At 38.8% G+C, this 14,314-nt stretch overlaps 1 protein-coding gene across 2 annotated transcripts in view; it reads left to right on the top strand.

Annotated features, from left to right (window-relative positions):
* LOC126807736 (delta and Notch-like epidermal growth factor-related receptor) overlaps nt 1-14,314 on the top strand; it is a 385,935-nt gene that overhangs the window by 30,956 nt on the left and 340,665 nt on the right. The gene's annotated exons all lie outside the window — the stretch shown is intronic.

Below are 14,314 nucleotides of genomic sequence, written 5' to 3'. Positions count from 1 at the left end.
TTCCGCCCAGCGACTCGAACAGGTGCAGCAGTCGTCGGAAGACAAGGACCAGTAAGTGCCAACACCGTAAGACGTCGTCTAAGAGAAGTAGGACTCCGTGCACGACGACCTTATGTTGGAGCTGTCCTCAGGGATCATCACCGTCAGCGGCGTTTGATATGGGGTCAAGGACATCAGACATGGAGAAGAGTAGACTGGCAAAGTGGGCTCTTCAGTAATAAGAGTCGCTTTCATCTTTATCACGCTGATGGCCGTCAACGTGTGTGGAGAGGTCTTGGGGAACGTCTTGCAGACTGCTGCGTCTTCGAAACGAATCGATGGGGTGGGGGGAGTGTAATGGTGTGGGGAGGCTTCACATTTCATCACCGGACCGCCCTACACATTTGCAGGGGTCGCGTTAATGCTGTAGCCTACCGTGATGATGTCTTGCCACCAATTGTTGTTCCGATGTTTCGAGCGCACCCACAACTTCAGCACTTCCAACAGGATAATGCACGTCCGCATACCACCCGTTTTAGTATGGACTACCTGGCTGCTAACAACATCAATGTCTTGGACTGGCCAGCCATGTCTCCGGACATGGCACCGATAGAACATGCCTGGGGTGAGATTGGGCGCCGTCTGTATCGGAGACCACAGATGCACACCATTGCTGCTTTAGAAGCTGCTCTTGTCCAGGAATGGAACAATTTGCCCCAGGCCTTCTTTCAAACATTGGTAAATTCCATGCGACGTCGCTGCACAGCGTGCGTAAGAGCCCGTGGAGGACACACGCGCTACTGACATCTGTGTCGTACTTTTGGTTTTAACCCCTCTGACTTTGTACCGTTGATTACAGATTAAACATCCATAAGTGTACAAATGTGTTGTTATTGATGTGTTCCCATTTGAATATTGTTCACAATAAGAAGCAAAATAAATAAGATATGTTTACAGGATCATTTTGTTATACGAAAAACTAAGTGATGCGTTTTCCATGGCGCTCAGTATATGTTGTATTGTTTTACACCTTTATTTACGACTTGTATTTACGTTTATTTGATTTTATCAATTATATATTGAAACATATTAGTTTAATACATAAAATACTTTCTGAACTGAAGAAAACTGTCAATCCCTATATACTATACCCTTGGAGACAACTACATTTACGACAAGCAATTACAATACCACGTACGCCTAAACAAACACCTGCAATACTGTCAAATCTCAGGACTATCTTTTGAAGACCCAACATCCGAATCACTATATAAGCACAAGTTGAATAATTTTCCTAATAGGAAGCTTACACATGTAACACTTAGTGCAAATGCTTTGTTCTCAATTACCCTTATAATATACACGTTGTTAAAATTGTCAGGAGACATCGAACTAAATCCAGGACCCGCTTTATTAATACATAATTGTTCAACTGAATGTAAGGAGCCTCAAAACCAAAATTGATTTAATAGCTGTAGAACTAAGACATTTTGACATCATAACAATTAGTGAAACCTGGCTCGATAGAAATACCACATCTGAATCAATTTCTTTACCTTCTTACTACCCTCCTATTAGGAAAGACAGAAATAATCATGGGGGAGGACTTATTATTTACGTTCGTAATTCCATATCGTTCAAACGCAGGGCTGATCTAGAAAACAGTGAAATAGAGTCTATATGGATAGAAGTAAATTGTAACAACCACAAATGTTTACTTGGCAATTATTATAGACCACCCTCATCAACATCTAGTACAAACCAACAAATATTTAACTCACTTCAAAACGCTATAACCGACCCCTTGGACAAATGCATAATTTTAGGTGACTTTAATATTGATATGTTAAAAAAATCTAAAAGTTTTATTTACGATGCTATAAATATATTCGACCTTACCCAGCTGATAAATAAACCTACCCATTATTCCAGCAAAAACCACACTTCTTTAATAGACTTGATATTAACCAGCTCTACATTACGAACAACTGAAAATGGTGTACTTGACAACTTCTGTAGTGACCACTGTCCGGTATATTGCAAATTGGCATTTAACGTACAAAAACAACATAGCTTCAAGCGAACGGTATGGAATTACAAAAACGCAGACTTTGGGGGCATAAAAAGGGACGTTATAGCTACTAAATGGTGCAATCTTATCAATTGTTCAAATATAGAAGCATCGTGTGTCCAATTTACAAGCTCATTGATCATTATAGCAAAAGCAAATATGCGATGCAAACTAGTGACAATTAGGCAACATGATAAACCCTGGATGAATGGCGCAATAAGACGTATGAAAAAGAAGAAAAATAGATTACACAAAAAGCGGTAAATAGGAACTCAGACTGTGATTGGGAAAATTTCAGGAAAATTAGAAATGACTAGATAGACTTAATTAGAAAAAGCAAAAATGATTACTTTGACGAAATAGACAAACAAATTAGTGACACAGAAAACTTTGGAACAAAAACCTGGTGGAAACTTATTAATTCATATACTAAAACACACGCTGCTTCTACAAACGAACCTCCGCCCTTAACAGTCAATGGTAACACGTTGTTTAACCAATCTGAAAAAGCAAATGCTTTAAACTCATTCTTTATCAAACAATCACGACTAGATGACACTAATAAAGCTCTACCACTACTTGTTATGAACAGCCTAGATACCACAAAAGCCTCAGGACCTGACGAAATAAACGCGAGAATTGTAAAATACATCTCAAAAACAAATCAGTCATCCACTTTGCCAACTTTTTAAACTATCATTAGATCTACACATTGTACCAAACATTTAAAAATTTGCAAACGTGGTCGCAATATTCAAAAAAGGCTCTCCAAACGATTGTAGTAATTATAGACCAATCTCCCTCTTCAGTATAATAGTCAAATGTTTTGAAAAATTCATCCACAAACATGTCTTTAACTTCCTTAGAGATAACTCAATACTAACACCTGTCCAGAGTGGCTTTCTTCCATTCTACCACATTTCAACTAATCAACCTAACACACTTCTTCTGTCGAGCCATTGGCCAACATCAATATACTATAATAGTCTTCTGTGACATCAGCAAGGCCTTTGACAGGGTTTGACATGCCGTGCTCTGTCACAAGCTGGATGCTGCTTGGGTTCGAGGAGATCTATTGCTCTTGTTCGTAGATTATTTAAAAAATAGACAACAATGTGTAACCATCAGTGGCACCTCCTCGGACCCCAGAAGCATTCCTGCTGGTGTTCCGTAGGGATCTGTACTAGGCCCTCTTTTATTCTTAATATACATAAATGATATTGTGAACAATATAAATTCAAACATTAGATTATTTGCTGACGATACCTCTTTATACTTAAAAATTGAAGACCCACAGGCAAGTGCTGCTACCATTAACGATGACTTAAATCGAATCAGAAATTGGGCTGAGACATGGCTGGTAACTTTTAACCCCCTAAAAACAGAGACACTGACTATTACTACTAAACCCCACATAGTTAACCCACCATTATTTATGAACCAGGTACAAATCAAAGAAGTAAGTGAACATAAACATCATATTACTATACAGGGATACGAAAATGACATGATAGCCCTGCTTGCCTCTGTGGTCACAAATTCGAAGATACCGAACACTATTTACTCGTATGCCACTTATATTCAGATGCAAGAAAACGGACAATCCATAACCTTCAACGTAATCATAAAACAATCAGTTGTCTGTTGTATGGGTCAACAAAACTTAGTCCAGAGATAACCACACTTATTTTCCAAGAAGTCCAACAATTTATTTTCTTATCAAAAAGATTTAAATCTCCATAAACAACTCTTAAATCATTCCAAGCCCTGCACTCTGTATAATCATATAAGTCTCTATATTATCCATGATGTATCATATATGCACTATATTTATGTAATTATGTATGTAAATATTTATAATGTGTACATGTATCTAAATCAGTGAGATGGGTTACACATAGGCATAGCCGTTCCCCAATCCAAATTCAGATTTAATGAATAAAAATATTGTTTTTTTTAAATAAAAAGACTCATCTGTTCTGTGCCCCTTGCACCTGAGGGGGGGGGGGATATTTAAGCGAATTTATATGTATGGTCAATGTTAGTAATCTTCCCTAGCTGTGTGGGTGTTGGATTTTTCAGGCCTCGACAATCTTGATCAACTTGAATACTAGTTTTTAAAATACCGGCAGTGTTTCTAACTTGCAGAGGTGTTCTTGGGGTCTTTATATCATCGTGGCCCATCACGAGTGTCGGATATGGGTTTTTTAATGTTGGTTTTCCATCGACAAAATGCACTGTGCATATTCTACTGTGTGATTTGGGTATCCAAACATTTTGACCATCGTTGCGATTAACGTTTCTCATCCATGTTTCCTTCTATCGGCCTGTTCTTCACTGGGGAATGGTAACAAAAAAAAAAGTTTTTTGGCAGCTACAGTGTTCTTTAGTAGAGTTATGTACCTCACAAATAAACTGCATCCACCGCTGTAGTTTATAATACGAATTTGGGAAGTTGATCACGCAACAATTTGCCATTTAGCAGAAGCGGTGGGTTTGTTTAATTTATTCGCCAGAAGGCGCACATGCGCATTAAACAGGGTAATACGGTCTATTGACAGTAACATGGGTGAGTTTTTAGCCTTTATTATTTTATTTGCAGACCGTCAACACAATTTTATTGTTAGTTCTTGTTCAGAGAAGAGCAGTTCTTGCTTACATTCCTCAAAGTACCCTATAAAACTATGTGATGCCTAGTATTCTAGTGGTTGCTATGTATACCGTTCTGACGTGTTGTCAATCATTGTCAATTTTGGCATAATTTTCCGTTATCCTAGGCCAATCTCAGCTGCTATTTCGCCTCCCTTACTAAATTTTCATACAATTTCTTGTGACAAATGACTCATTATAAGGCGGGTCATGTTATTCAGAATTTGATCAAACCTTGATTTAAAATTTTCACTTTAAAGTAAACATTGCTGAGTGCAAAATAAAAAAAAAGAAAACAAAACTGCCCACACTGCTTAGTTACGAATAATTTATGATGCCTGAAAACGGTTTTTATGAATTTATGACTGATTTTCTACTGTTTTATGTATTTCAGAGATGTGTTTGGATGAAGTTTGAAAATAGATAGGTGATGATCATTTTAGCAGAATTTCCCGAAGATATATATCAATAAAGATTTGAGTTGAGGAAGATGGTTGAGCACAGAATGAATAAAAGTACACTGTTATATTTATACGCAGTTATTCGCCTTGCTAAAACAGAGGGGCGTTATTGTCCAATCAAAACGCAAGATTCACCCTTGAGCATGTTACAATGAACGCTAAAAGGTGTTCGGTGATCATATTTTGAACACCGTTTGTTCAGAATTTCACACACAGAGGGAACCAGGCTTTCTAAGCACATACCGGATGTTCTGTTGTGATAGACTCTTCGAAATTTTAAGGAACATTTTAAAAAATGGTTAAAATAGACTCAAATGATTTATTATTTCGTATGATAAAAGCATGGCACAATTTCCTTAATTTTATAATACAACCTGGGCAGAGATAATGTGACAAGACATTGTTTACATCGATATTCTACTATGCCCAATTAAAAAGTTTCACGCATAATAATATCGGAATCTGAATGTAATAATATTCTAGTTCTACATTTACTTTTCGTTCCTCTCTGTAGGCATGCTCAGCATCTAGTCGTTAGGGTGGGCCTTGGGACGCACCTATAACTCTTGGCAAGAGTAGGCGGAAAAGCCACCGTCTGGGTAAAATTTCCCTCAATGCACACATGAGCCTGGGAAGATAAACTCCATTTCATTTCCCTACCTACAAAAGAAATATTAGCACCAATTAAAACCGAGGAAACTGGTATAAGATATATTGCTTATAATTAAAGTGTGATAGTGTAAACTATGTTTCAATAAATGGATATAATACCTAAACATATAACCTTACCGTTTGAACGAATCCTTTTTCGTCATCTTTTGTAACCGTGCACTATTATATTAAGAAAAAAAAGATGACTAATTATTATAATAGAGGGGTTTGACGTCCTACTGTTCTGCTCCGACTGGGCTAATGAAGACGGTTAGAATAAACCATTCTAATACTACTAGATGCAAATATTCTACCGAAAAATGGCTTAATACAGTAATATTTTTAGATATATAGATATCATTATACATGTATTGAGAATCATAGATGTGGACAATCGGTTGCGTCTTTTATACCTTCCTTATCTGTTCCGTCTTCCATGTTCTATTAGGAACACCATGTGTTCAAACAAATGGAAGAAGAAAATAATTCTTCAAATTCGACCCAAAATCTCTAATACATGCGCTTTTAGATAAGAGGAACTAATTTATTAACACAAACGGGAGTTTTAAGAGTTGATTTGGGAACCAAATTCGAAAGGAATAAACACAGGTCTAGGGCCAGGCCTAGAAGCTTATAGACCTAGGCTATTTAATCTAGCAATATAACCCAAATTTCATGTCTACTTACAAATTCACATAATATAATATCTAAGTTTCCCATGTTGTTACTTTTGAAACAACTTGTCTGCCTTATTAGGAAAACCAGCGTCCTGCAAATGGCGATTTTGAAAATAACCAGCATCACGTGATGCGCCGTGCGCATGTCCGATGTCGAACTTGAAAACATTATGTCCAAATTGATACTGAACACCATGCCTTCCTTACTGGTCTTCTGCGTCCGATGTGTTCTGAGTGTGAATGATTTCAAAGAACATTGAAACAAAAATGCACACAATGTGTTCAGTTTTGAACGGATTTTAAGGATTTGCGTATGTTTTAGAACTGCGGTGTTCATGTGTGAACATTAACGTGTTCACATTTCAACGCAAAATGTTCTAATAAGAACACATTCAGACGCGTTCAGTAAAACGAAATCAGCGTTATCTTAGCTATGCTTAATTATCAGTGTTATTTTATCTAACTTTTCCGTAAATGTTGTGGATGCAATATGGTGATAAACTAATCATTCCTTAAAAAATAAATAAGACAATTAAACTAAATACGCTAAAGAACATTGCTGACTCACACTCATATTGCCAGTTCATGACATTCTTCCGTGTTTGTGGGGCGGTTTATATTAGCACAAAATTATAATTGTTTGTTTGCGATGGAAAATCTCCGGTGAATAATCCTGCGTGTACGTTTATGGAAAACCAAACATATCTTTATTCAGTGTTCTTAATTCAGTGTTCTTAATTCATAGTCTTTATTTCTTATTTCTTCATTTGTTGTCGTATTTCGATATTTGTATCTTAAAATCAATATTTGTTTTACAAATCAGACATTTGTCAAATCAGATTTGTAAAATGTATTTTTGTTTAATTTAATTTTATTTTAATATAAAGATAAAATTTATTTTAGTAAATCAAAAAATAATTTACATTTACATTTCATCATAGACATACAACGAAACACAAATCTCGAACAACAAATTTCTAAATACAAATCTCCAAATAGAAATCTTCCAAAACATTTCTTCAAAAACATTTCTTTAATAACATTTCTCGAACCGGAGCATCATGACGACATGAGCGGAAATCAACCTGGCATACAATAAGTCACCGTGCAACAAAGGAGAATCGAGAAAACATATATACAATAAGAAAAATCGCTTGAAGACCGCGACTTTAGTGAAATCGCTTGTGTGTTATCGCTCTCTCTCTCTCTCTCTCTCTCTCTCTCTCTGTTCTGTATATATATATACTATTCAAAAAAAGTAGGGGATATTTGATTTTTAAGTGTTATTAAAGTCACCTAATGAAACTGACGAAGAAACAAATGACAAAATGAAATGAAGTTCACATTCATCGATTTATTCCAAATGATCGTTAGACTAAGTAAGGCACAGACTGACCATTATAAGGGTAAAATGATACCCGGGGTCAAACAGCAAAGTTACCACAGCATCACAACCAAGTCAGTAACGGGTAAATCCTCCTCTGTTTGCCAAACAAGCATTGATCCGACGTGGCATACTCCTAATGAGACGTCTAAGGTCATTTTGGTCCAGATTGTCCCATTCCTGTTGCAACGCAGCAGCAAGTTCTTGGACATTGGCAGGACGTTGTTGACGTTGACGTAACCTCTGTCCAAGCATGTCCCAGACATGCTCGATGGGGGAGAGATCGGGACTCAGTGCTGGCCAAGGTAAAGTGGTGATGTTCTGTTGTTGGAGGTAACCTGTAACGATCCTGGCCCTGTGACATCTTGCGTTGTCATCCTGGAAGATGAAACGGCGGCCATGACGTCGTGCGAACGGCACAACATGGACTGCCAAGATGTTGTCCCGGTAGTACTGGCCTGTAACACGCCCTGCAACAACATGTAAAGCCGTTCTTCCAGCAACAGTGATGCCTCCCCACACCATAACAGAACCACCCCCAAATCGATCATGTCTGATGACGTTTACGTCTTGGAAGCGCTCGTTTCGACGACGCCACACCCTCCTACGTCTGTGTTATTAAAGTCACCTAATGAAACTGACGAAGAAACAAATGACAAAATGAAATGAAGTTCACAATAATCGATTTATTCCAAATGATCGTTAGACTAAGTAAGGCACAGACTGACCATTATAAGGGTAAAATGATACCCGGGGTCAAACAGCAAAGTTACCACAGCATCACAACCAAGTCAGTAACGGGTAAATCCTCCTCTGTTTGCCAAACAAGCATTGATCCGACGTGGCATACTCCTAATGAGACGTCTAAGGTCATTTTGGTCCAGATTGTCCCATTCCTGTTGCAACGCAGCAGCAAGTTCTTGGACATTGGCAGGACGTTGTTGACGTTGACGTAACCTCTGTCCAAGCATGTCCCAGACATGCTCGATGGGGGAGAGGTCGGGACTCAGTGCTGGCCATGGTAATGTGGTGATGTTCTGTTGTTGGAGGTAACCTGTAACGATCCTGGCCCTGTGACATCTTGCGTTGTCATCCTGGAAGATGAAAGGGCGGCCATGACGTCGTGCGAACGGCACAACATGGACTGCCAAGATGTTGTCCCGGTAGTACTGGCCTGTAACACGCCCTGTAACAACATGTAAAGCCGTTCTTCCAGCAACAGTGATGCCTCCCCACACCATAACAGAACCACCCCCAAATCGATCATGTCTGATGACGTTTACGTCTTGGAAGCGCTCGTTTCGACGACGCCACACCCTCCTACGTCTGTGTTATTAAAGTCACCTAATGAAACTGACGAAGAAACAAATGACAAAATGAAATGAAGTTCACAATAATCGATTTATTCCAAATGATCGTTAGACTAAGTAAGGCACAGACTGACCATTATAAGGGTAAAATGATACCCGGGGTCAAACAGCAAAGTTACCACAGCATCACAACCAAGTCAGTAACGGGTAAATCCTCCTCTGTTTGCCAAACAAGCATTGATCCGACGTGGCATACTCCTAATGAGACGTCTAAGGTCATTTTGGTCCAGATTGTCCCATTCCTGTTGCAACGCAGCAGCAAGTTCTTGGACATTGGCAGGACGTTGTTGACGTTGACGTAACCTCTGTCCAAGCATGTCCCAGACATGCTCGATGGGGGAGAGGTCGGGACTCAGTGCTGGCCAAGGTAATGTGGTGATGTTCTGTTGTTGGAGGTAACCTGTAACGATCCTGGCCCTGTGACATCTTGCGTTGTCATCCTGGAAGATGAAAGGGCGGCCATGACGTCGTGCGAACGGCACAACATGGACTGCCAAGATGTTGTCCCGGTAGTACTGGCCTGTAACACGCCCTGTAACAACATGTAAAGCCGTTCTTCTAGCAACAGTGATGCCTCCCCACACCATAACAGAACCACCCCCAAATCGATCATGTCTGATGACGTTTACGTCTTGGAAGCGCTCGTTTCGACGACGCCACACCCTCCTACGTCTGTCCAAAAAATCAACAGTGAACCTTGACTCATCTGAAAACATCACATTGCTCCAGCGTCGATTATCCCAGTGTTGACGATCCCTACACCAACGACGTCTTGCCTGAATGTGATGATCTCTCAAACAAGGGATCACGCGAGGACGTCGGGCGCGAAGGTGACCCCTATGCAGTCGATTCCGAATCGTCTGGCCACTCACTCTCACACCAGTGTCTGTTTGAAGACGAGCGCTGATCTGATTTGCTGTGATGACACGATTTCTCAAGGCCAAGGTACGGATAAATCGATCCTGGGCTTGAGTTGTCGCCCTTGGTCGACCTGAGCGTGGTCTGTCCTGTACAGATTGTGTATCACGGTATCTAGACCATAGCCTGCTTATGACAGACTGAGAAACATTCATCGTCCGCGCCACAACCGCCTGTGTTGTGCCGATCTGTAGCATGCCAAGGGCACGTAACCGTTCATTTTGGGTAAGCCGACGCATATCAAAATTTGTTTTCTGGTCACTAAAACAATTAAACTGATGTTTCCACCCTGGAATTCAATGCCACAATGACTGTAACATTCAAAGTCAGAGTCGTGCAAATCTTGGGTTGGACCCCCATGATGATCCCAAGCATCACCTGCATTCCATGCGGTAGCTATTGGTGCGTTTGGGCGTCACATGTAACTGGAAATGTTTCTTCTGTTAGGTTCTATAGTGACTTTTTTCGTAGTCATTTGCATATTTTAGTATTATGCCCCCAAAATCAAATATCCCCTACTTTTTTTGAATAGTATATATTGGTTAATCTGATCTAGAATTAAATAAAATAAATTGGAAGTAGTCTATTTTCAGAAATTAGGTTTTGCCTGATAGCGACATATTTCTTTGGACAAACGAAAGAGGGCTTCATCTCTTCTAAATCATGTAATCATAAACGTGCCAGTGACATAACTAATACTCGTATATTCAAAGAGCGATGGACAAATACTTTCCGGTGAAGCATTATACGATAACTGGAATTTCGTATTAAGAGACGCGTATTTTGATTTTTAAATATCCCCTCCCCTCACTAAATAGAGTTCAGACGATCCAGATTATATCTGTTTTAACAAGGTACGTAAATATGAATATGTCAGAAAATATATTACAATTTTGAAAATGTATTCGGACCTTTTTAATGGTATGCATCCCAATATCTTGTATTTTGTGTTATGGCCCGTATTTTGACAATAAATGCCCCCCCCCTTCCACCCACCTCCTCATAGTGCCATTTCAAATTTGTTCTTTTTTCAAGGTATGTAAATACAAGTGTGCAAGACGTCGGTCCGTCGTCCATAATTTCTTGTGAACGCTCTAACGCCAAAAGTTATGACCCGATTGTTTTAAAATTAATTTATACCTACTCTTCAAAAAAAGTAGTGGATATTCAGAAACAATACAAAACTGCGGAAATGCACTGCTGCTTTTATTAGAGGTAACCAGTGTATGTTAATAACAGGCCAATTGCCTACACATGAACATAAACAGTTCATATGGGCGGCTTATCTGACAGCCCCATTTCACTCCCAAAGAGATACACTGTCAAAAGTGAAAATGGACGTTTTTGATTTTTGTCTTAAACATACATTATGCAAGAGCTAAATCTGATTATTGCAAGTCTTTATTTAGGCTTCAGATGTCATAGAAATTATAAATTAGATCTTTATTTTCACAACAAGCACAAAATCAACTCTGTAGACCCACGGATGGCTTGGATTCAGCTTGGATTAAAACGGGATTTCGTTGATTGATTTAATTTTAAATGGCGTCGTGAACGGAGATTAACCGTTACGTTGACGTCATATTCCCGGATCGAGGCCAAATGATAGAGTGTACGAAGCGAGGCCGCTGTTGAGCGATGCCTTAACAAATTGCATCTAAATTATTTAAAGTGCAATAAACTAAACACAGATAATGACAAATTATACAATTCCTGGAGACCGTGTGATGACTAATACAGACGGACAGGTCTTCTGTCTTAATAATATCAATAAAAATATTTTTATTTCCCCAATAGGCACGACGCCTCTGGTGTATACCTATAGATTTATCATAATTGTATTATAATATTATGTCCTATATTCAATTGATTTAATGCATGCCGTCCAATTGTTATAAAAATCCAAAAAGGTAAAACACAAATAGCAAGAATGGCTAACTCCTTATAAAAATCTTCCATAATGTATCTTTAATAATGGGTAATGTCTTAATAAACATGATGAACGTCTACGTGCTATTGGCATGCTTCAAATGGGTTCTACACAGCGAGCAGTAGCCAACATGCTTAATGTGTCACAGTCTGTGATCAGCAGACTGTGGAACCGTACCAACAAACACACAATGTTGGGACGATAAGTTCTTCATCTGTGAACATACTCTCAAAGCATGTCAAGTGTCCATGACTATTTATCATATCACAAGCTGTATAGGTATTTGCATTTCAATATCCCCTACTTTTTTTGAAGAGTATATGTTGTTGACATTAGTGAGATGAAGAAGTCTATTTAATTTCAATAATTTCCGTTTATTACGTCTAGAGTTGTGGCCCTTCTTTCACTTTGTTGAACCTTGTGAACGCTCTAACAGAAAATAACTTGAAAGGTTCTACGCTATTAAACTCTATTAATTGATTAGGAGGGGTGGTTAGGGTCTTAAATTTCAAAATACGGGTCATACTACGACATTCCAGATATCACACTGAATACCACTAAAAAGAAGTTTCATTTACCTTTTCAGAAATGTACAATATATTCTGGCACATTTAAATTTACATAGCTTGAAAAGGGTATTATAGTTGAGTAGCGCTAAATACTATTAAGTTAGTGGGTGAGTAGGGGAAGGGGGTGGCTTTGGGTGACGCTAAATACTATTAAGTTAGTGTGTTGGTGGGGGGGGGGGGTTGATAGGTATTTAAAAGTTAAAATACGGGTTGTCGAAAGTATTCATTTCTTTATCCCTCTTTCAATATATTACTTATTCCCTCAGGCCTGTCAAAATTTCTAGCTTGCTTAGAAACACGTGGGGGTGGGGGTGGATGGCCCAATGGTTAGCACGTGCGTGCTTTATCATAAGGCCTGTCATTGAGTCAACTGGTGTGGGTTTCGAATCCCCGGTTGTACGTGACAAGGAGTAGGGTCGCCTGTCCAACCTCGTGGGTTTTCTCCGGGTCCCCCGGTTTCCTCCCACTGCTAAAGACCCCTACGCGCAAGCGAATTATTGAAATAAAATTAAACCATATGTTAGTCCCGAAATGACATAGTTTGTGTCGAGTGGACGTTAAACCCCATTTATCTCTCTCTCTCTCTTGCTTAGAAACACAATTCCGCTACATGGTCTTCCCAAATAAACAAACTATACATTTTTGGAAAGCTTATAACACCAGGAACACAAATCCAGAGAGTTTAAAGCAAAAAGTCTGCACTAACTCGATTTAGGGCCAGATGAATTGTCAAGTAAATGCTATATTTATACTAATAATTGTGAAGTTGAAATAAAATTAAATATTGGCGAAAACACCCGATGCCTTCCTTCATCCTAGGTAAAGAATATGCTATTGGTTAAATTTTGATTTAAACCAAAATGCAGAAACGATAATGGGCAAGGGAACATACAGAATTTTGGAAGTCAATTAACGGTAATAGTGAGTTATCTTCCTTTCTGTCAAATGTCTGCAATTAGTACCAGTATTTCAGGTGCATGCTGACTGCTGATGCTGTATGACGTACAAGACTATGTGTGAGCACACAAGCCCAATATTTATATCGTTAATGGGGTCACAGGAGACTGCAAGGGTTGGTGAGCGGGTGTTTACCCAGAAATTATGGAAGCGCCTAGTTTGATGAGCAAGGAGATATGTTTGACATTGGTTGAGCAATATGTCTATGAAGTAATGGAGACCAGACTATGTCCGTAGTTTTGTAAATCGCATTGAAACCACGTGATTTTTTCCACTAAAACATAAACCCACACCAACATACCCTTTCAATTAGACCCTACCTTATTTTTACTACAGGTAGCTGTAAACCTCTAGTTCCGATATTTAAGGCCGAATTACAAACATTTAAACTGAAACCGTATCTATATTTGTGTAATTTGCTAACAAATATAGATTTAAGACAAAACTTATATATTGAAGTTAATCAAGTATTGAAAATCAAAATTACGCAGTTACCCCGCACTTTAAATGTCATAAAAGTTAGTCGTTATCATCATCACTGTCACTACATGTATAAACATCAAGTTCTATTTCTTTAACAGTCTTTTTGTTTCATTTTCACATTTACTACACTTACACAGATTAGATATATACATTAGATATGTACAAGACAGTCCCGGTGCGGTATCCCCCTGTTTGTGGTACGGGATGGGAGTGGG

Source organism: Patella vulgata, chromosome 1 (genome assembly GCF_932274485.2).
Source record: "Patella vulgata chromosome 1, xgPatVulg1.2, whole genome shotgun sequence".
Classification (NCBI taxonomy): Eukaryota; Metazoa; Mollusca; class Gastropoda; family Patellidae; genus Patella; species Patella vulgata.
This window is presented reverse-complemented; position numbering and strand designations above follow the sequence as displayed.